The 22,222-nt window shown below is 36.5% G+C and overlaps 1 protein-coding gene across 2 annotated transcripts in view; it reads right to left on the bottom strand.

Annotated features, from left to right (window-relative positions):
* ppp1r16b (protein phosphatase 1, regulatory subunit 16B) overlaps positions 1-22,222 on the bottom strand; it is an 86,707-nt gene that overhangs the window by 64,013 nt on the left and 472 nt on the right. The window lies entirely within an intron of this gene.

The raw sequence follows: 22,222 nt of genomic DNA, 5'->3' as shown, positions 1-22,222 counted from the left end.
ACATATGCAAAATGTAGGCTAGTTGGTTCACTAACAGACAAGCAAACTGTAAACATAATTATCAAAATCACTGTTATGATCAGTAGTAGTAATAGCCATAGCCTTAGCAGTAATCATTTTATGTTGCATTTAAAACCAAATTTGACACTTGCTTTTAAGTAAGGTCATGGATAAATTAGTCTGCAGACTGAACCCACAGAGAACCAAGCATTCATCCAGCATGTTTTATGAGTGAAAATAGAATAAAGACATTGTAAGCAATTTTACAGTCTTAATGATGTGTTTTCTGAAGTTCATAGGGCAGAATATTCATTCCCAAGGCTGTTATTGCAAAAGCATCTACAAAGCTAAGTGGTAAAAACTGTAACTAATCAAAAAAGCTCTGCAATGTTTTGATTTTTTGCATGGTGGACTGGAAATTCACATCTCAATCAAAGCGTTGCTTGACCATGAAAAAAAATACCACACATCACTCAAATTCTTACTTGTTTCCTATATTTGTTTTTAGTTCAAGTATAGTTGTTTTTTCTTTTTGTGTAAATTAAACAAGCCTAAAATATCAGAGGTATTTTTGCCCTCTCAGGTCTACAGAGACCAGTCCACATGTTCAGATTTAAAACCAAACATGGTGAAATTATTTTCAGCCATGAGGCTGCCAAGCGCTGATATCAGCTTTGCCCCAAACCATTGTCGTTTTTAAATACCTTACTTTTTTAAAGACAATTTACTGTTTTATCTTATTTTTTAAAATACTACATAAACCTTGGAAACCCTGTGTTCCTCACATGAACTCTGATATCTTTGTTCGTTTGACTTTCTGAGCTTCTTGAATAAACTCTGATTAAACAGAAAGAGTAAACTGCAAAAAAATACATATATTTTAATGATCCAATATTAATAATTTCCATGATAAGAACATTTGAAAATCTCTTACAAGATTCCATTTTGAGTTTTAAAAAAGCATACAAATATCTGTCAAGTTACTTAAGTGGTGTTCTGTAACGTTTACACAAAAAAAAATAACACACACACAAACACCAGCTGCTCTCTGCATCAATATTAATGTAAGTAACACTGTGTGACATTTAGCGGTGAAGAGGCGTGTGCTGTGTCAGGACGCTCCATGTGCAGAAACACAAGCCTGCACTGTTGCAGACAATGGCTTTGTGTGTCCAACAGAGCATGTTTCTGTCTATTTTATCTACATGCCTGTCTATTCATGATAGTTGTACAAACTCATGTATGTCATTACAAAATGTAACTGGAGTGTGTCTGTTTGTAGACTCAGCAAAATTACAGGAAGCAGATACAAACTGTGACGTCTTCCCATGATGCCTGTGTCCCCTGATTCTCTGGGCCCCTTGTTCCAGGTCAGCACTAATGGTTACAGGTCGTATTAGTTCATTTATTCCCAACACTAATGCCACAAGCTGATTATAAAACCCACCAAGACCACTCACTGAGAGAGTTACAGCTGTCACACAAATGATGCACACAATCCTTCACTGTACAGATACAAATATGTCACTTCCTGCTGGCTAACCTAAAACAAACTCATGGACTTTTGTCTGGACTGTATTATGGAAGACAATTTTCCTCTCAATCACACTAAAAAATAAAAAATGCAAAATTGGATTTGTGCAAGGACTCAATATGAAATTGAGGATTTATATCAACTCTTTACATCAGCTCTGGGGAAAAAACAATGAGATTATTTCATGAAGTCATTAGCATGGAAAGAGCGCTATCCAATTTCATTTTAAGAATGAGCAGGATAGACTCTCAGAAAAAAAATTACACAGCTTGACTGAACCTAGTTGGACCACAAATACTTTCAGAAAGCGATGTCTACTTTCATTCATGAGCCCTAAAACACTGCAAGATGCATCAAACATAACAAAAGATGCAAAAATCAAGACTGTGCAGACATTTCTGTGGCAGATAACAGTATTTTGCTGATAAATCCAGCACCCATACAATCGCAAACATGCAGCATTTTCATAATGGCTCATGGAAATTGAGAATTTGCAATCAACACAAAAGGGTTAACCTTTTACTGGGAAGCAATCCATATTAATCCAAAGAATAATGCAGTCTGCAGACTGGGCCTTTGCAGAATTTAAGTATTCATCCTCTTTGTTTATCATCTCACACCTAAAATGCTGAGACAGGAAAGATGTAGGAGCTCATGATAAAAGAGGGTGCTGTGTTATTTTTATTTATTTATTTTTTCTCTGAAGCTTTACAATATTTTTATATAACTGTGCAGTCATTTCATAAGATCATGACATTTCCACACAAACTAATTTGTCCGGAGTACACAGAATATGCTTTATCGTGAGCAGTAAACTGTTATTAGTTCTGACTGAGTAATTCAGTCAACTGCCTGATGACATTTTTTTAAGTTGAACTATGCATACATAAAACATAATTTGGTCTGCTTGTATAGAGACTTATGGAGATTAGTTACTGCAGGCTTTCCCATAAACTTTTTAAAATGTCACAGAAAAACAAAGGTCACTGCGTTTAATAGATATTTTTGTTGGACTAACATAAAGGACAGGACCACTGTGAAGTAGAAAGAAAATGATAAATGGTTTTCAAAATCCCCCTTCCAATAAAAAATAAAAAGTGTGTGGTGTATATGTATGTATTCAAATTCACTAATCTGACTTTTGCAGCAAACACCTCTGCCTGAGGTTTAAGTCATTTGTAGAATGTAATTCTTTGGGGCATGTCTTGAGTGAATTTAGAGACTGAATATTTTTGCTATTCTTCTAGGAAAATTGCATTGGGTGGAAAGTATTTGTGAGCATAATTTTTTGTCTTTCCACAGATTCTTAATTGGTTCTGTTAAAATGACTTGGCCATTTTAACATTAAGTTTGCTTTGCTCTAACCCATTCTATTGTAGCTCTTATTGTATTAGAATTTGTTCTGTTACAAGTGGAGTCTCCACCTCAGTCTCTAGTATTTTACATCCTCTTACATGCTTTCATCCAAGGATTTCTCTGAATTTAGCTCCATCCATGCTCCCCTTTAAATCACCATGACACCATTAATATCATAATTGAGTGTGGAGATGGAGTTCATTTTGGTTTTATATGGCCAACGTTTATTCTATATACAGATTCTCCCAACTGTGCTGTTAATCTCTGCAACTCCTCTGCTTCTCTAATTAATGCTAACTTTGTTTGGCCTGTATATGAAGGTGGAAAGAAGTGTTCATTGGCTTGCAGTTGTACCACACTGTTATATGGAGATCAAATTTCACACAGGTAGACTCTGTTTTCTACTAGGTGATTTCTGAAGGCAATTAGTGGCATTGGATTACAAAAGGCTGAATGCATAGCACATTTTCAATGCATCACACCAGGTATTACATTTCTTCCAATTCCCAATTATACACACCTTTGTTTGAATCTACCGCAAAAAAGTTCCTGATGTAATGTATTGAAGAATGACTTTCCATTCATCCATTTTCTTACACCCTTGTCCCTAGTGGGGTCGGGAGGTGCTGGTGCCTATCTCCAGCTAACGAGAGGCCCTGGACAGGTCGCCAGTCTGTCGCAGGGCAACACAGAAACAGACAGGACACACAACCATGCACACACACACTCACACCTAGGGAGAATTTAGAGAGACCAATTAACCTAACAGTCATGTTTTTGGACTGTGGGAAGCCGGAGTACCCGGAGAGAACCCACAGAACATGCAAACTCCATGCAGAAAGACCCCAGGCTGGGAATCGAACCCAGGACCTTCTTGCTGCAAGGCAGCAGTGCTACCAACTGCGCCACTGTGCAGCCTAAGAATGACTGTAAAGCTGTAAAATGTTATGAAGTTAAAATGCGGTGTTACCTGAAGTTTTGGATATTAAATAAACAACTCTGAAGAACATGTTCTTTCCTCAACAAAATCATAAAAACAAAGCAGCTTCATTAAAAGCTGCCACAAGCTGACATATTGTGACTTTCTCATAATGCTCAATTTAAGCTGGTAAGTACATTGTTAAAATAATTGACAATAAGTGTAACTTTTTATTATCAAAGTGTGACACCATCCTTTAAACCTTCGTGACCTTATCTTTTTAATAACTTAAGTTTCACCCTGCTGCCTCATTATCACATACAACCAATTATCTTCAGTCTTCCAGCTGGTGCTGAAAAAGCTTGCACAAATATCTGGAGACGCAATGCGTGGTCATTAGAACAGGAAGGACTTGGTTCTAGATGTTAAGACTCAGAATTTGACCTTTCTGACCGCTGTGTTCATTAGCCGAAACACGACCCCCAGACGTGCCAAGCTGAAGCCTCTGAAGTCAAGCTGACACAAAGCAAGTCTGTCTTCAGAGAGCAAAACAGCTACACCAAAATCACACCTTCAGCACAAAGGTAGGTACCATTTCTACGTCACTGGTCCTGTGTTTGTGGTTTACAAAACAGTGTCAAAGAGTGGATTTGAGTTGTCATTAGTCAATATGTATTCCATATACAACATACACAAAATTATTTCCCAAGCAACAGCAGCTACAGAATTTTCCTCTTTCACGAAAACAAAATTTTGATTAAAAAGATCTCAACCACAAGCAAAGGAGAGAATAGGGGCAATGTACTGTAGCTGCTGTGTGAACGCATGGCAGAAAAACTAAGCAGAGCTCATTCAGCCACAAATCCCTACAGAAAATGCTCAAACAAGCAACACTGCATTGCACTGCATCCCTCTAAAAAGTCGGCTGCATGAAGCTGGTGGTTAAACTTCAAAAGGTCTGTTTAGATTTCAGTTTGGATGATTGGTTTGGATGAATGCTTGAACTCGCAAATATCAGAAAACTGATTCCCTCTTAATCTTAAATCCATCAGAGTCAAAAAAAGACTAATAATCTGAACTGCTCAAAATTTCAACTACCTCAGCATCTAAAGAACAGTAGTCACACATTATGATGCTACCACCTCCATGTTTTAGTGTTGGTTTCGGAAAAACATATTGCATCTTTTGCTGTTGTGGCCAAAAGTTGAAGTTTGATTTCATCTGTGTAATTAGGATGTGATGGTAGTCATAGTAACCGTTTCAAAATCTTTGTCTTAGAATATGCATGATGTTTTAGGTACTGCCTAAAGTTGGGTGAGTTGATGCATCTTATTTTGTTTCTTGATTTCTTCAAGAAAATAGTTTGATACTTTAAAAAAGTATTAAATAAAGTGCTGCTATTGGTGGCAGAAGTTAAGAACCGTGTAAATTCACAACACAGGGGGCAGAAGAGAGAGTTGAGTAGTTACAGGTTTCTGTGGCAAGGTTCTATTATGACTTGAACAAACAAAAATGAGCAATGAAATTTATTATGCTTCTCGTCAGGTGAACAAAGAGGAGAGGTGCAAAATATATACAAAGGATGTCCAAGACAGGTTAAAAACAGACAAACAGCAGTACCTTCATTGCAAGAGTCCATCACCTTCAGGGTGACTTCTCAGGAGTCTAATCACACACCGACTCCCTGTGGCGTAGAGTCCTGGTTTTAAAGCCACAGGCTCAGCCCACAGAAAGACCAAACAAGCAGAAAATACTAAACAATTACTTCTAACTCAAGTAAACTCTTAAAGTATACAAAGTAATAAAAATAATAATACTGAAAAAAAGAAATATAAATAAATAAACTTGTGATCAGAAATACAATACTCAATTTAAAGTAAGTGGTTGTGCATGTTTGTGTGTGCAAACGCTTTGCATTAAGCCTCATTTTAGTCTCGTTTTTGACATTTTTGTCATGTTTAAAATGTGACAGAAATGTCATTTTTGTCCTAAACACACTAAATAAAAATCTTTATCAGCACAATTTGAATTGTTGTGCCTTCCCTGATACTGATCTCAATCCTGTGAAATTTAAAAACACATCAGAATATCAAAAGTACTGCTGGAGCTTAGTATGAAGTTCATCCTTTCTTTCATACTAAGCTTTAACTTCTTTATCCCTCTCTCTGTAAGCGTCCTCTAAGAGGACGTTTTTATTCTGTCTGGATTACTTGTCCTACTTGGCGCTGGGCGTCCTGGTGGGGCGAGAATTTATTTCCTCTGGTGGAGTCTTGATTTAAAGCGCTCAGGTCAACTTGATTCTGGGTCATCGTCTCCCTTGTTGTAGCGATTCAGGGTGTAGGCTGCCTGCACGCCGCGTATCGAGAAAAGCAAGGTGCTCTGGCACAAACGGGATGCCTTTACTGACCAGCTGCCAAGGAGAGCTAAAGCGATCAAATGATTACGTTTTAAAGCCCATAAGTATTTCAGCTTTAAAAATATGAAGGAAGAAGCTCAACTCTGTCATATTAACTTAAAATTACACAAGCTGACATAAACTGTTTACCATATGCATGAAGTTACTAAGGCTGTAATCTCGAATATGTCGTTCTCTACCAGGACTCATCCGACAAGACCTACTGACCAACATAAGTGAGCTAAATTTTAAACCTTGCAGATCCAAACTTACACTAATGTAGAGTGGATTTCTCCATGTTTGCAAACACAAATAAATCCTCACTTCATGAACTCAAGTTTGAGGTCAAGTCTTTACTATCACTGCTGTTGTTGGATAAAATGCTTTACTGCCCGAGTTCGGTATTTAAAACACATCATCAATCTTTGACAATAGTAATGCACCCTGCCGTGACTCAGTGGGACACTGTAAATTTTGTGCCCTTCTTCTCAATGCATGCTTTACAATATGGTGGCACATCACAAGCAGAACACATGCTTCAAATATATAAAAGGACTTTGTGATCCATATAGTCTTCACATTTAGACACATGTGACACAAGTTTTTCTATTTAGAAACATGGAAAGATTGAAGGCACCTTAAAGAATCCATTCATATTTGGTTTGGTTTGTTTGTAACTAAACATAAATGCAACTTATATTCCACCCTGTTAATGAGAAAATACCAAACAAACCAAGACAGCTCTGCACTTTGTGCCTGTGAAGGTTTAACAGCTCTCTCTTCAGGACAAGCACAGGTGTCACCAGCCATTAATTCAAACAGGCCTCCAGAAACACTCTAAAGAGGCACTGAAATAACAGCTCAAATTATCATATGCCTCCAGTAATGGCCCATCTGCTGCATGACGAAGGAACATAAATTTTTAGGTGGCTAAATGATAAAAACGGCCAATAAAATCTGTTAAAGTCTGAACGCACCATAATATCAGGCGGCTGCCACTGCAGCGGGCGATGCACAAGAAACTACGCTCAGTCTGCTGTTGGGCTTTAATAAACCATTAGAGTGCCACATTTCTAAATTCTTCCATCAAACTGATTTCATCTGCCACATCCATCTAGTCAAGCTGGAAATAAGACGGCTTCAAGCAAATGAATGCATTGAAAGCATTTGGGAGACGGTAATCTAACTGAAGCATGTGCTTTACAACAATAAATGTAAAGTTGCAGCAATCAAAATCAACATAAAATGTGTTTTTCTTTTGCAGTGTAAAGCCAAATTCAAATGGCTAGTGATTGGATAGATCCCCATCACTGATTCTGCTGAGTATCAGTGGGTGTGTGAGGAAAATGTGACAAAATAAGTAAAAACATTACATGACCCAAAACACACCAGTAAATCCACTACAGAGTGGTTGATAATTCAGAAATGGAAACTCCAGGGCAGAGTCAAAGCCCAGAATCTTGATCTCATTAAGCTGCTGTGGAGCGACTTGAAGCAAGTATAACATGCAAGAAACACTTTAAACATCTCACAGCTGAAGGATTTGTGGAGGACAAAATTCCTCTGACATATGTCGGCACATCAGTGAAGTTATTTCACCCAAATGGGGATAAAACTAGCTTTTAAAGAATTAGGGTGTCATTAATTTTTCCTCAGATTTTTTTTATTGTAATCTTGTTTTAAAGAGTGTAACAAGGTAATCTTTAAAATTAAAAGTCATTGGATTTTTTTCCTGGAGTATCAATAAAACTAGACATTCATTTTTGAGCATTTTGTATCAAAGAACCGAATATAAAATTTAGATTTTTTTTTTACAAATATACAAATATAGTATATAAGAGATAATAATAAGGACAAGGTTATCAGGCTAAAATTACAAAAGGGAAAGAATCCTTTGAAAATCTTAAGCACACCCATTACAAATCTGATTACATCTAAGATGTCTAATTATGTTCAATAATAGTATACATGCATGCTGGTTGAATCAGGTTTTAATGGCTTAATCAATATACAGTAAATCAATGTCATGTAGTGTTCAAATCCCACTGGTCACATTGTCGCTCAGCTTGTGTGACATTTAACTATGACCACTGAGCTTTACAGTCTCCCGTAATCTCAAACTGAATTTATGATGTTGAGATCAGATTGATGTAGAAATGTTTCACTTTTTATCTGAAATTTTTCTTTTTTCCTCTGAATTTTGGTTTACATATTTCAATATTTGTTAATCAAGTTGTAGAAATTTTGCTCCAAAGAAACATATTTCTAGCAAACACACAGAAAATAATAATGATAGGAAGTTCAGTGACTTGAAGAGTCTACTCTCATATAGAACTACTAACATTAGATTACCCTTTTCCTTTTGAATAATGTGTCAAACAAAACAAAAATGTGATTTAAAATGGGAAATAATATCAGGATTAGTCTTAGGCAGAATTTAAACAAGCTCTAACAAGCTTTGGTAACCCATCTGCAAATATACTTTTGAACGGCATTATCCAGCTTTATTTTCTGCTTTGTTTGAAGTCTTTTCCAGGTAAAATCCAAACAAAAGAAATGGCTAGAAGCCACATACAGTTTGCAAACATTGCATGCAGAAGCATAAATGCATTTGATTAATGTATCTGAGGAAATAAACACATTTCTATTTTCCAGTGTGGGGTAGTGGAGTTGTTTAGTTTCCGCTTTAGAAATGAGAGGGGAGCATAACTCAGTGGAAAGCGCCTGGTAATTCTGCTGTCAAACAGTAAAGGTAATCTGACTATGACTTTTGAATATAATTTAAATTCTGTAAAAGTCCATAATTGTGGTGGAACTTCGTCATTTTGAAATGTGAATGAACATAATGTAGGAATATTCTGCATTTTTAAAGCAGACTTGATCCTGTAAGATGACAATAAGCTAATGCAGACCATTAAACCAACAAGCAATTATTTGACCATTGACTGTCATTGTTCCCTTTTCTGTACTTTGAGTAATAAATAATGAATCATCCTGAAGGAACAATATTGTTGCAGTTTTGAAAGCAATGTCATTAGATTAGTGAAAACCACAACTAGGAATGCTTATTGCAACAGCTAACTGGTGCCAGTCAGCAGACCACTAATAGTCTATTTTTTCTATATATGTTTTAGGGCTTTTAGTGGTCAATATTAAATTAGCTGTTTTAATTCACATTCCTTAACCTTTTTCCTAATGAATTGAAGATGTGTTCGATGACAAATAAAATATGTCAAAACTACAATGATAACGGACAAGGCCAAGAGCTAAAAGAGTTTTCATAACTCATATTTCCGAAATGAAGTGTGCTAATTGTGGATAAAAAAAGCAGTTTACAGCAGAGACACTGAGAGCAAATAAAAAAAGACTTTTTACTTTTAAAGTCCAGCAAATATTACATTTGCTTTCAAATATTCATGGCTTATTTCAAAATAAGCCTTTTCAAATAAATCATGAAAAAGTTTATTTCATGGCCTTCTCATGGTCATGAAATAAGCCATTACTTATTTCATGGCTTGAATAAGTCATGAAATACAAACATATATATTTTCTTCATCTGAGATAGGAATGTAATGTGCTTTCCCCCTGAAAATTTGCACCACTTTGAATATTCAAACCTAGGGGACCCAAAGAAAATATCAAGGAAAGTTTTTAAAACTTGAGTTTTTAAGACATGCAGTGAGTTCAAAACATTGATATTCTCTCTGAAGCAAGGGAAATGCGATATTTAAATCAGTTTCTTCTTTTTTAAACATGTAGCAGTTCTACCCAAAAGAAACGCTACATGGTTGTTGCACTAAACACAGCAAATTCATCTAATGCATGGTCTCTATCTACCTATCTATCCATCCATCCATCCATCCATTCATAAGATTTCAGTTGTTCTGTGTTTCCTCGAGAGTTGCTATTTTTTAAATATTGTTGTGCTTTATTCATACACAATGACATTAAAAGGAATTCTGATGCTAGATGTCAATGAAAATAAGCTTCAAATGCAATTATTCCTAATAACTACAGCTAATAACCATTCATTGCTCCTACACATAATGCACCCATGCTCAATCTTAAAAGTATTCAAGTGTTGTTTTCATCTCTGAACTCATGTCCAATTAAAAAAAATACTTTCATTTTAATTTTATTAATAAAATATGAATATTTGAATGAAAAAAATATTTTACATGCATAAAAGGTAAGAAATAAAGTGTGAACATGGTCTGCTAACAAAAGTTATGCGATAAACGATAATATTGTCTGAAGACATCTGAAAGGAAATACTCTTTTCTGACAGCACTTTCAAGAATAAATGGAGCTAGCTATATAAAAAAATTATTGATCCTTGATCTATCTGTTCTTACTACTGCCCTTATGATAAATCCACTACATAACCGAGTAAAATTTTTTTTACCGTTTCTTTTCTAAATAAACAAGTGTGATAACACTAGCCGTTTGATCAGTCAGTGGCTGACTGATCAAGTGATCAGCTGTGTTTTCCTTTGACTTCCTTCACCAGCAACTAACAGATCTGGCCCTCTTAAGAAAGCCTTCAAAGATGTCCAGTAAGCAAATGGGAACTTTATAAACCTTCTGGATTATACATCCTTATATGTAATATATTCCACAAACATATTATGAGAAGATTTTTTTTTTCATTAAATGAATCAAAATCAATAGCGTCAAAACTTTTGTCTGATAAACAGCATCATGTGCTTTTTTTCAGTTTAATAAAATCAGGATGAGGCCCATGCTTTGACTCATAAATGGAGATCATTTTGTAACTCATCCATCTAGAGCACACACTTCTTTCATATTTATGACATAATCCTTAAAAAACTGAATCAGTCAAAATTGACATCAGCCAGGAAAAGCCTGATCAGTGCGTCTGTCAGCTGCCTCTCATGCTGTATGTAAACAGCTGTGCTCAAACACAAACGACACACTGAATTAGCATCTTAAGTCTTCAGATCTGAATCCAGCTCTCTGCATTCCTGCTTTAGAGTCCATTAGGCTAACTCTAAAGAAATATAATTTACTTCCTCTCTGCAGCAGTTATGTTTTGACAAAGATTCATGGCTTGGCGTTGACCAAAAACCAGTTAATTATTCGTCTCATGCTACTTTGGTATACGTGGGCTCCATTTGCTTATCGTCGTCTTTCTTCTTTGCTTTGCTGTGGTTCCTTCTATTCTTGTGCTACTTTTTAAAAATGTACAGCTTTTATTTCATCTGCCCCCACAGGTCTATTGCTTTCTGTTGCATCAGTAGAACAGCATGCATTTCTGAGGGGATTTACAAAGGAAAATACAGCTTTTAAAATGACATCCACAGTTGAACCTTTCTCAGGAAGACATCCCACTGATCTTCCGTCCCTTTAATTGGACAGTTTAATGTGCGAGCATGAAAAACTGGACCAGTGTGGCGTCTCTGGACAGCTGGCAGGAGAGCATGTGGCAAGGCCTGCTGTGCTCTTCCTGTCCTGGGTGGAGCCATTTGTCAATGTGCTTCAGACCAACCAGAGAGTCGTGTTTATGTTAGACGTATCTGTTTATTTTTTCAAAGGGTTTGACCACAACACGCCTTGGCCCAGAGGTTCCAAGCTCTCCCTCAGAATCAGCCAATCTAGTCACTTCAGGAAAACAAAAGGTTTTATCTCATTCCATGTTTCCTATTTTCCTCTAAATGGTTACTGCTCATCTTTTTGTAGCCACTGCACTACTTGACGTATTTGGAGATCTCTCCCAACGTTGAGTCATTTCACTGCCTAATGACGGTTTGAGTCCTCAGCTAAGACCCAGTCAGACTAAACAAGGCTTAAATACAGCCAGCCTGCAGTAAGTGTCACTTCTAATCCACTGCGAAACCAAGAAGTCTGCACACTCATTCCTCCACTGTCCCGGTGTCTGCAGGCATGAACAGAACAAGAGTAGAAACTGAGTGTGCAATTTCTCATTTCAGTTCTCAGAAAAATAAAGATGCATTTGTTACTTTCAAAGAAGCAAAGGTCGAAGCAATGAATGAGATTATACTGTGGATTTGCAGTCTGTTATTCCCGTCTGAGCAGCACGATTCTCCTAAATGAGCATAATCTGACATGAGTTCAAAGAGCAACGATCTTGACATCGATATTCAAGAGTATGGATGCTTTTGCTGAAATTATATCAATTTTATAATTCTATAATTCATTGTAGAGAAAGAAGGAAGGTAACGGTCACAAGGGGTGCTACCATGATGACGATGTTGACAGCCAGCTATGGAACTCCTCTGGGATGGGAGATCAGATATCTGTGTATCAGATTAGGATTGGTGGAGTTTGGAAGTCAGGGTCAACGTATTTTGGCTCTTTGTGTTGCCTCAGCCCACCATTGAGCATTGTTTGTAGTGTGTGTTGTAGGAGGCTGCTGCCATCTGAGACTGCAGCAACCACAAGTAGCATGTTTGGTCTGAAACAAAAGCCCCACTTTAGATCTGAATACCAAGTGATTTCACTTGCAGAATGTTATTTTTAGGAAATAAAACTTAATTTTCCATGGTTAACCTCTCATTTATAAAAGTCTGTCCAAAGAAAAATGATGATTCAAAGAGGAGTAAAGCCACATTAAAAATGAGAATGCCTCAAGTGTGTTGATGTACAACCTGCATAGGTGGTAACCTTAGAACAGGAAGTGCAAAAATGACTGACGACAGAAAGAATCCAGCAAAAACATTTTATTAAAATTGCTCTCCTGCCACAAATACATTTCTAACTTTAGAAAGTTAGAAAAGTTACCCGCCTGAAGTTACCCGAATGAAAGTTATTCGCCATTAAGTCAGCAAACAATTTCTATCTTGATCTATCTGTGATGCATTTTCTGTTCCTCTAATGCAGCCCAAAAAACATTTCCTTTACAACTGAAAAATCTACAACTACTTCAGACCTCCTCTAAAAACACACAAAAAATATCTATTTTATTAGTTCAAACACCAAAAACACCTTAAAACGTTAGCACTACCACAGCAGGTAACACCTACAGTTTGCTCTTCAGGGTACAGCCAATCAGCACCAAGAGAAATTAATAGTGTTCCTGGATTGGCTGCTTTGCAAACACCAGGCAATAGCTTGTCACATAGCAATGTGCCTATGTATTTTAGCTCTGCAACCTGCAGTTAAAAAAAAAAAACATCTTTAGTTTGCTGTCTATAAAACAGTCAGCAAATTTGCAATTTTCTTTATGAATAACTTGCAGTTACATTCCACAGAAAAAAAACTGTGAATACTGAATCATGGACATTTTCAGTATTCAGATTGTTGCATCCAGTAAAAGGATGGAACAATCTGAATAAAACTAGAAACAATCAACAAAATTAGAAATCTGCAGCAGATTTTGTAAAGCTTTTACCTGCTGATATAAACTTTAGCAGTTTTCTTTCCTTTCCTTTCTGAACTGGAATATAATAAACAGTCATCCTGTTAGAAGTTATTAGTGATATATGAGGAAGAGAGGTGATGTTATCTGGCAGGCATGACTGTAAAAGAGTGGCTATCTATATTAATACAAAAATGAAGGTCAGGCACAATTAGTTTAAAACACCTCGATAAGCTAGATAATATTGTTTCTTAAGAGAGGGCTATAATGTCAAAAATGGTTTCCTTTAAGGAATCCAATGCCGTCATTCGTGTTTAAAAATGTTGACATGCATTTTACAGAGGTCCTTTATAAACAGGACAAAAATAAAGTGGACCAAATTTGTGTGGGACTAAACCAAAATACTGAAAAAATAACCACAGCTCTATATTTATGGTCGGCTGGCACATTATTTTTTCCTTTTTTTCAGATCAAAGCAGAAACCTCCACGGATACAGGTAGAGTGTGTATAGATGTAAACACTGATACTCTATAAAACATGTTTGTTTTCAACAGGAAAGGTACACATGAATGTGTTCCCAATCATAAAAATTTGAAACGTAAAATAAGATTTGGGAAGCAACAGCTGTCAAAGACCAGGACTCAGAAGCCTAGCAGAGTTTTATGGTTAACAATGTGCATCTGTGAGGGGTGTGTGCAAGGGGAAAATAAGCATCGAGCAAAGATTAAAAACAAGGCAAAAGGCAAACAGGCAGGAGCTTCTTAGCTCAAACAAGGAGTATACATGGTCTACAAAGAAGTAGCATCACGAGAGCACAAACCACAAAAAACCTTACAGAAACACACGCATTGCAACAGCAGCCTCGGCACAGCCAGGCACAACCAGGCAATGGAGCATGCGGTCAGTTTTATACCAATGCGTGCATGGTGCAGACAGTGAGGCAAGACAGAGCAAACCTGACATTAAAGGGCCCATCTCTATCAAAAAGCACACACAGAGGCACACAACACACTCGTTCCTGGATGAATTTTGCCTTTGAAGCTCAACAGCTGTGTTCATCTAGATAAGAGGCAGTCTGCTCATCAGGAGAAGAGAGCCTTAATGCACAATGATTTAACTATACATTATGCTAAAAGCAGCCTGAATACAATACATCAGAAAGTTTTCTTCTGTATTTATCATAAATTCCAATGTAGTAACACCAAGCTAAGCCAGACTGTCTGTCCTCTACACAATGTGAGGAAAAAACTTTTTCAATCCCCCCACAGGTCAAACACCTTCCTGAACAAAGACTGCAAGCCACAATCTCCATGAAGTCACTTCCTCTTCACTACCTCGCTTCGCTGACTCCCACTGGTGGCCCACTCTCTGCAGCAGAAACACACATTGAGCTGTACACATAGCGCCAGGTCAGTATGAAACACTTTGATGCACTGAGGACAATGATTATGCATGAATCAAAGTTTCATTTTTGCCATAATTGGAGATCAACCGAGTTTTGCACGGATGTGAGTATGCAAAAATGGAGGTTGACATAGAGCTGATACGTACTCTTGTAAGAAAAAGTTTCATCTTAAGTATGCTGAGGTTGGGATTTTACAGATTTCCTGCACTCTAAGCTGCAACTCTTAAGACTTTCCAAGTCTGCATATTTAGAAAAGAAAAAGCAACAGTAAGCAATGAGCTCATGAAGTAAATCTTTGCTTTATAGAATATTAGGCAGATGGTGACAAGAGACTGAATACAATTCAATCCACCCTGGACAGGGATGTGGAGCTGGAAGTCAAAGTGAACCACCAATTAGAGAGAAGTGTCAGACACTTTTCTCAGCAGAGCAGCTCAGGGAGTGCAGCAGAGCATCGAAAGTCACTCAAGGCAAATTTAGGGCCTTTTTTAGAGACTCACTGTATGGGTGATTTTGCTGTAGGAAAGCTAACACCTCTATTACTGTTATATTTGATGCTGTTTGATAGAGGCATCTTTACTACCTGTTGAACCTAGATGTAAGGTGAATATCCATAGATTGCACCATCCAAGGTGCTTGGTGAATTCAAGAGAAGAGAAAGACTGAAGGTCTAGAACAAGTTCTTCACCTTTTGAGCATCAATCTGCTTGGGATCACAGACCTGCCATCATTTGCAGTGTATCTAATTAAAATACAGCTGTCATCATAGTTTTCACTTTAGTTCATCTGTATTCTTTAAATAAAACCAAAGTCATGGCTTGGGTAGATGTTGAAAATTATCAAATGGGTCTTATTAAACAAAAGTATCAATCAGGAGAATGATACAAAAAAGGATTTGTCAAAACATATTGAGTATCTTTCCACAATATTCTAGCAAAGGTTTGCTTAACCTTTACAGTTCTGTCCACAAATTTTCTATTGGACTCAAATCACTTCATTTGTCTGCTGTGAATTACTCATCAGAAGCTTACAAGGCCAAAGCATCATCACGAAGAATTGTCTTCTTCATTCCTCTTTAATTTGTGCAGACATACATACATTAAAGAAACCAAACAGCTTATTTAGCAAATAAATGAAATATGGGATAATATGTGATGTTGGTAAACACAACAGACTTAAAATACAAGGAGGTTAGTCAAAAGTAAAAACAAAAATGTGCCTTTTTATATGAGTATGTAAATATCTGATTTTCAGACAAGAAGGAATTACTGAAATTTGTAATTTCTCAGAATTGGTTAAAAGACAAAACAGGAAGTGGTCAGACAGACTGCCAAGAAGCCAACAGCAACAATGAAGAAGCTGGAAGAGTTTTTGGTAAGTTCAAATTAAGCCATGCGTATGACAACAGACAATCTTTGCCCAATAGAACATTCTTCCAAAGAAACCATCAAAAATTGTTTTTATTTTTTAATCAGATTTAGAGATTCTCCCAAAACCTCTAGGGAGAATTGTGAGATGCAATTGAACTTGAACAACTCTAAAAGGTATGTCTGTTTGTACAACACTCCATCATCACAACAATCCTAAATCCACAATGAAGCAATGACTTCCTGCCAATTTCCCACTGAAAAATCATCAGGTGGATGGATTTTATTTTTTCAGCAGCCCAGTGAGTCGAAGCATAAAACCAAATCAACAATAAAATAGCTTCTACAGAAGAAAATTATAGTTTGATGAAGGCTTAGCCTGACTCTAGAAGTAAATCCAGCAGAGAATCTTTCAGATCTGCTGAAAAAGACAGTCAGCATGAAACGTCCTCCAATTTTGACAGATTACGATGTTTTGCAATGAAACGTTAGAAATATTACCAATTAAAAATCTTGCAAGCACAAAGACTGCTACATGAAAACATTGCAGACATACACAAATTAAAGAAACTAAACAAAAAGCACTCTTTCAATAAACCATCAAAGTTAAAGACAAATTAACCATATCAGAAATTACCAAGCTGTGCATTTTTGGATCCTCTTAGACCTTAGTAACTGTCCTGAGATTTGCCCGTCTCTGTACTAACACCCCAGATTAGCAAGTCTGTGCCTCATCGCTGTCTCTAATCAGACTGCTGATCTACTATAATCTCTTTTCAATAGCGTGCAAACATATTGGTTGCAGGCCCTGCTTACAAAAGACCTTTTTAGCAGCAGGAGGTCAAGGAAAAGATTTTGCAATTCCTACAAAGGAACAAACAAATGTTTGTGCACTTATTTTCACTTCTTTAACTAGCCTGTTAAACATCCAGTCGTATTCAAAGTATTCAAAGACTGGCCGATGTCTTTTGCTATGTCTCTGGGGATACTTCTGTTTCAATATTTTATAAGCTACAGCCAAATCACCATGTTGGAATAATTTAACATCACTACGGCTACAAAACTACAGAGAATATATTACGGAGGCAGCTTATCAGTGAAGAGGGAGTAGTGAAGGAGAGCAGTGGGGCTCCTCAGAGATCAGAGGCTGCTCACTCAGACACTCAGAGGAATCTAATTCTGTCATTACAAAATAGTTTAGAAAGACTAATGATTTACAGCTTTAAATCAAAGCAAATCAAAATCAAATTTTATTTGTATAGCACATTTCAGCAGCAAGGCATTTCAAAGTCCTTTACATCATAAACACAAAAACACAAAGTCATAAAACATAGAATCAACAATCAAAACATTACATTAAGTCAAGTGCCATCATTAAATTCGTAACTGATTATGTTTCAAAAGTAACTCTAAACAGGTGGGTTTTTAGTCGAAATTTAAAGGAAGTTAGTGTTTCCGCTGTTTTACAGTTTTCTGGACGTTTGTTCCAGATTTGTGGTGCATAGAAGCTGAGTGCTGCTTCTCCTCGTTTGGTTCTGGGGATGCAGAGCAGACCAGAACCAGAAGACCTGATCACAGCATCTGCCACATGAAGTCTGGAGGAAAGTCTCAGTGTAATAAAAAGATATTAAGATTGTATTTTAATGTTAAGTTTTGAAAAGTGTGAAAAATAATAAAAAACTACTTTGAATCCATTTCGGAAAGACTGAATCAGGGTTTAAATGACTTGGAGAAAGAAAGTCACCATCAGCACAATATCAATTTCAGTTTTCTTACACAAGCAGGCATTCATTTTGTGAATGTTGCCACAACCCCCAAAAACCACAGGAGGCTCTTTAAAAACTGTGCCTGAGTTAAAAACCATATGCACTCTTACCAAATCTAAATGCCTGAGGAATTATGGTGCTCTATTTTAGCTTAAAGTCAGGGCCTGCATAACGGTCAAAATAATTATCTGCTGATTTTTCTTTTAATATAAAAACATACGTAAATATGCTAATAGCAGGGTTTCCTCCAGAAAACTTACTAAGCCTGGTAGTTGGGGTGCTCAGCAGTCATTCATTCAGCAGCCCGTCATGTTTTTGAGTTAAAAAATGTTTAAAGTTGACAGGAAATTTGAAAATATCACTTGATAATATTGTTTTATTGGAAGATTAATAACTGAAGACCAATTATAAAGTCTTAAAAAATGCAAACATAAAAAAAAAATCTAAAGAAATAAGCAATGATAAGCCTGGTGGCCCGCCAGGCTTATAATACACTGGGGGGAACCCTGAATAGTCATGCAAATTTATAAAAACCAAAATGATTTAACAAACATTTTCACATTATTCATGAACAATCAATTTAATAACAGATATGAACATGTTTAGAAAAATTAAGTTGATTGATCTACTAAAAGTTTCCTGTGGTGTCCCACAAGGTTTTGTTCTGGTCCCAAAACTTTTTATTTTTTACATAAGTGATACATGTAGAGTACCTATTGCTCTAAAATTGTCCCTATTTGCTGAAGACATATTATATATTTGGATGAAAGTCTGAAACAGCTTCTGTGTGGAGCAGGAGGGGAACTGATAATTTTAAAGAAATTGTTTGAATAAATAAAGCTTAATTATAGAAAACAATTTCTAATAATTAGTAATGGTTAGACAAAAATTTTATTATGATGATTAATTAATTAATTAATACAATAAAATTTAAACCAATTTGCCAACTTTATTTACGCAGGACAAGATCTGCTTCAACATTAGCTTGCATTTCAGACATATGCAGTGTTCAAGCTAAAATAAGAAATAGTTTATTTTGTTGCCTTTGCAATTAGAGCTTCATATATCAAAGTCAAAGGTGCACTGAAAACAGACCATACAGTAAATAAACCCGAAACCCTTGAGCGTGAAAACACAAAGCACATTTTTGACAGAAAAAGATTAATGCAGCCGTAAACCATAAGTCTTCATACATTGTGATGTGAGTCTGCGGGACATTTCAGGTATGTTTGCATGCATCAATGTCAATCATCAATGCAACACATTTGCTCAGTAAATATGCTGGCAGACTGCACGCCCCTTTCTCCAACAAGAACCAACAGCTGGTGCAGATGCTAAGAGAAATTACAGGGAGAGCAATGAGAACGGCTTAATGCATCAAAGATTTAAAAGGCCACGAAAGCCAGGAAGGCCTGCCACCTGTCTTAACTGAATCTACATGAAGGGGAACAGTAAGTTCAGGATATTTCATGAATGCTGGGGAGTGAACAGAGAACAGAGCAAGATACAGAAGTTCACTATTTAAAAGACAATCAGAAGAACTTGCAGTACTGAAAGAATTATGTTGTAGGTTTTGAAAATGTTAAAATTTTTCGTTCAACTGGAACAGGCAAACGATTTAAAAGGTATAAACAATTAAATATCAGATGAATTAATTCAAACAGATTTCCTGCTTTGATTCAGTGTACCAGTTGGTAACCTCTAGGCACTAGGGTGTAAGCTGGACAAGGAAATTTTATTTAGCCCTAGAAATGCTGTTCTACCGCAATGTTTTCAAGATGACAGGATAATTAGAGCAATCAACTTCCCACCCACAGTTGCACAACTTCTGTTATTCAAATATCAACTGGATTTAAGTCTTCATGCAACATCAAATAAACTGCAAAAGCAACCATTCCAGCACTGCTGCAAGTATCTTTGATTTAAGACAAATAAAAAAAACAAAAGTCTAACATTTATATGTGTAATTTCTAAAAAAAAATAAATTGTTTTGATCAGTGGAAACGTCCACAGATTGTATGCAATGGCTAAAAAACTGAAGAATGTGTTCCAATATTTAGAGGTCACACAGAAATTTCTATTTAAATACTCCCTTTTTCATGGTTATGCTTTAAATAACAGAAAAAATTACTTTGCATAGAAACAAATTGAGGTAGGAACATTTTATAGGGCCTTATTCAGCTTTATGGTCGACTGAAATGTGAAATAAAAAGGGCAATGTTACAGACATTAAATCATCCATTCATTTAGTTTTAATCGCTGCTCTTAAAACTGAAATCAGTCCTATAGTGATTTCATTGAAATGGCTGCCTGTAGTTTCTCACTGCATTTAAACCTTTTTTATTGAACCTATATTAAGTTTAAATAGCTTCTACAGCCCTGAAGTTGGCTGTCTGAGGTTTTCATGACATAACCTGCATGTCATAACTCTCTGTCAGGTTGGACCCTTAAGAGGCATGTTTAAGGTTGCTGGTTTGTAGAGTGGTAAAACTACTTACCAGAGTACTGGGGATACACCATCACACACTGTAAAAATGAACACTTTCCGTTCTTTTCACATTGTTTTTCAAACTTGTTTGTCTCACATCTTGTTTCTAGAAACAAACTGATGTAAGTCTCTTTCAGCAGCCAGCATTTAAAGAGATGCAGCTTTAAAATACAGCTAAAAAGGGTCTGTCACACAAACCAGCCAGACATAGACACTTATCCTCTGCAGAGGAAGTTAGCTCTTTGTGATGATGTACAGTGAGTGCCTTTTTTATTTGACGTGTAGGTGGATGCTGTTTTCTTCGGAAACTTTTCTGTTGAATCTTTATTTCAAGGAAATCAAAACACTAAACCCTATGATGTTCAATCATGTGTCGCAAGAGCAGAAACTTTAGACACAACTAACCATTAGAAATAAGGTAGAAAGACACTGAAGGTCATGTTGATAGATAATGACAGACTTAAACTCTTCACTCTTCACTAAGATGTAGATTAGGAGGATAGACACAAAGGACAAGAACTATCCATCCAGATGGCCAAATATGTTATTGGCAAAGCAGTGATTCAATGCACAGCACATGAAATATAATAGTGTACCACAAAATGGATCAAACTAGTTGTTTGTGTCCATTGTGATATTCCACACACTCACATTGCAATGATAGTTGTGATTCAGCAATTGCTTGACTCTAATTACTGTTTTTATTAAAACAGAATGCCAAAAAATAAGCAAATTGTACAGCAGCTACTTAAAAAATGCAGTTTTGAGTCCATCAGAAAACAAGAAGATTACGGGATTATTTCCATTTAAGTAGAACTGTATAGGTTATCAAATATCAATATGACAATCACAAAGGAGAGTTTGGATGTGCCATGTACACATGGTTAGCATTTTCAAATCGTGCATCTTTAGTTTGCATGCTTTAAAAATGTTTCAGCAGTTTGAAAGCTCTCTGACTTTCAAAAGCAATGATTAAAAAAAAAATCCAGATCCTAACAAACCACGATCTTGATGTGTAGTGCAATATCGTAATGACAGAAACAAAAGAGAAATGAGGGAAATGTGGGCTAAATGCAACCAATTTCATCGTCACAACATTAAACGCCCTGCAGCTCTTCATAGTCTTTCTCAGATTTGTATTAAACTTGAAAAACATATGAGATTGCAAGATGCTGGCTTATTTATAGACAGAATATAATGAGTAAGAATTGGGACATTTTTTTTTTATTTTAGCATTTGACCAGCTGATCACCAATCAGAGGCGGCCAAGGGGGATTGCTCGATATGATTGGTGCTTCTCATACTATTTTGAACTTACAGTAGCTTTTAGGGCTAGCTTTTTATTCCAAATCATAAAGTTTGAAACAAAAAATAATATGGCTTAAAGCAGTAAAATCATAGATAACACTAGGAATTAGATTCAACTTGGAGTGTTTGTCCCGACTCTGCTCCCCCGTTGAAGATTTGAAGTTTAAAACCAAACAAAACAAACATCCAGCTGATGAGCGGTCAGCATCTTAAAAAGTGAACTATCTGTGCAGCTCCAAACATTTCAAACAGCGTTTACCCGTCCCAGCAATCCAGAGCCCCACAGCATCAGGGGAAATATTGTAGTTGTTGCAGACAGAGCCATGTGTAACAGTACAGTGGCG

Source organism: Xiphophorus hellerii, chromosome 20, assembly GCF_003331165.1.
Source record: "Xiphophorus hellerii strain 12219 chromosome 20, Xiphophorus_hellerii-4.1, whole genome shotgun sequence".
Lineage (NCBI taxonomy): Eukaryota > Metazoa > Chordata > Actinopteri > Cyprinodontiformes > Poeciliidae > Xiphophorus > Xiphophorus hellerii.
The sequence above is the reverse complement of the archived record's forward strand: the minus strand, read 5'-3'. Positions and strand labels throughout refer to the sequence as shown.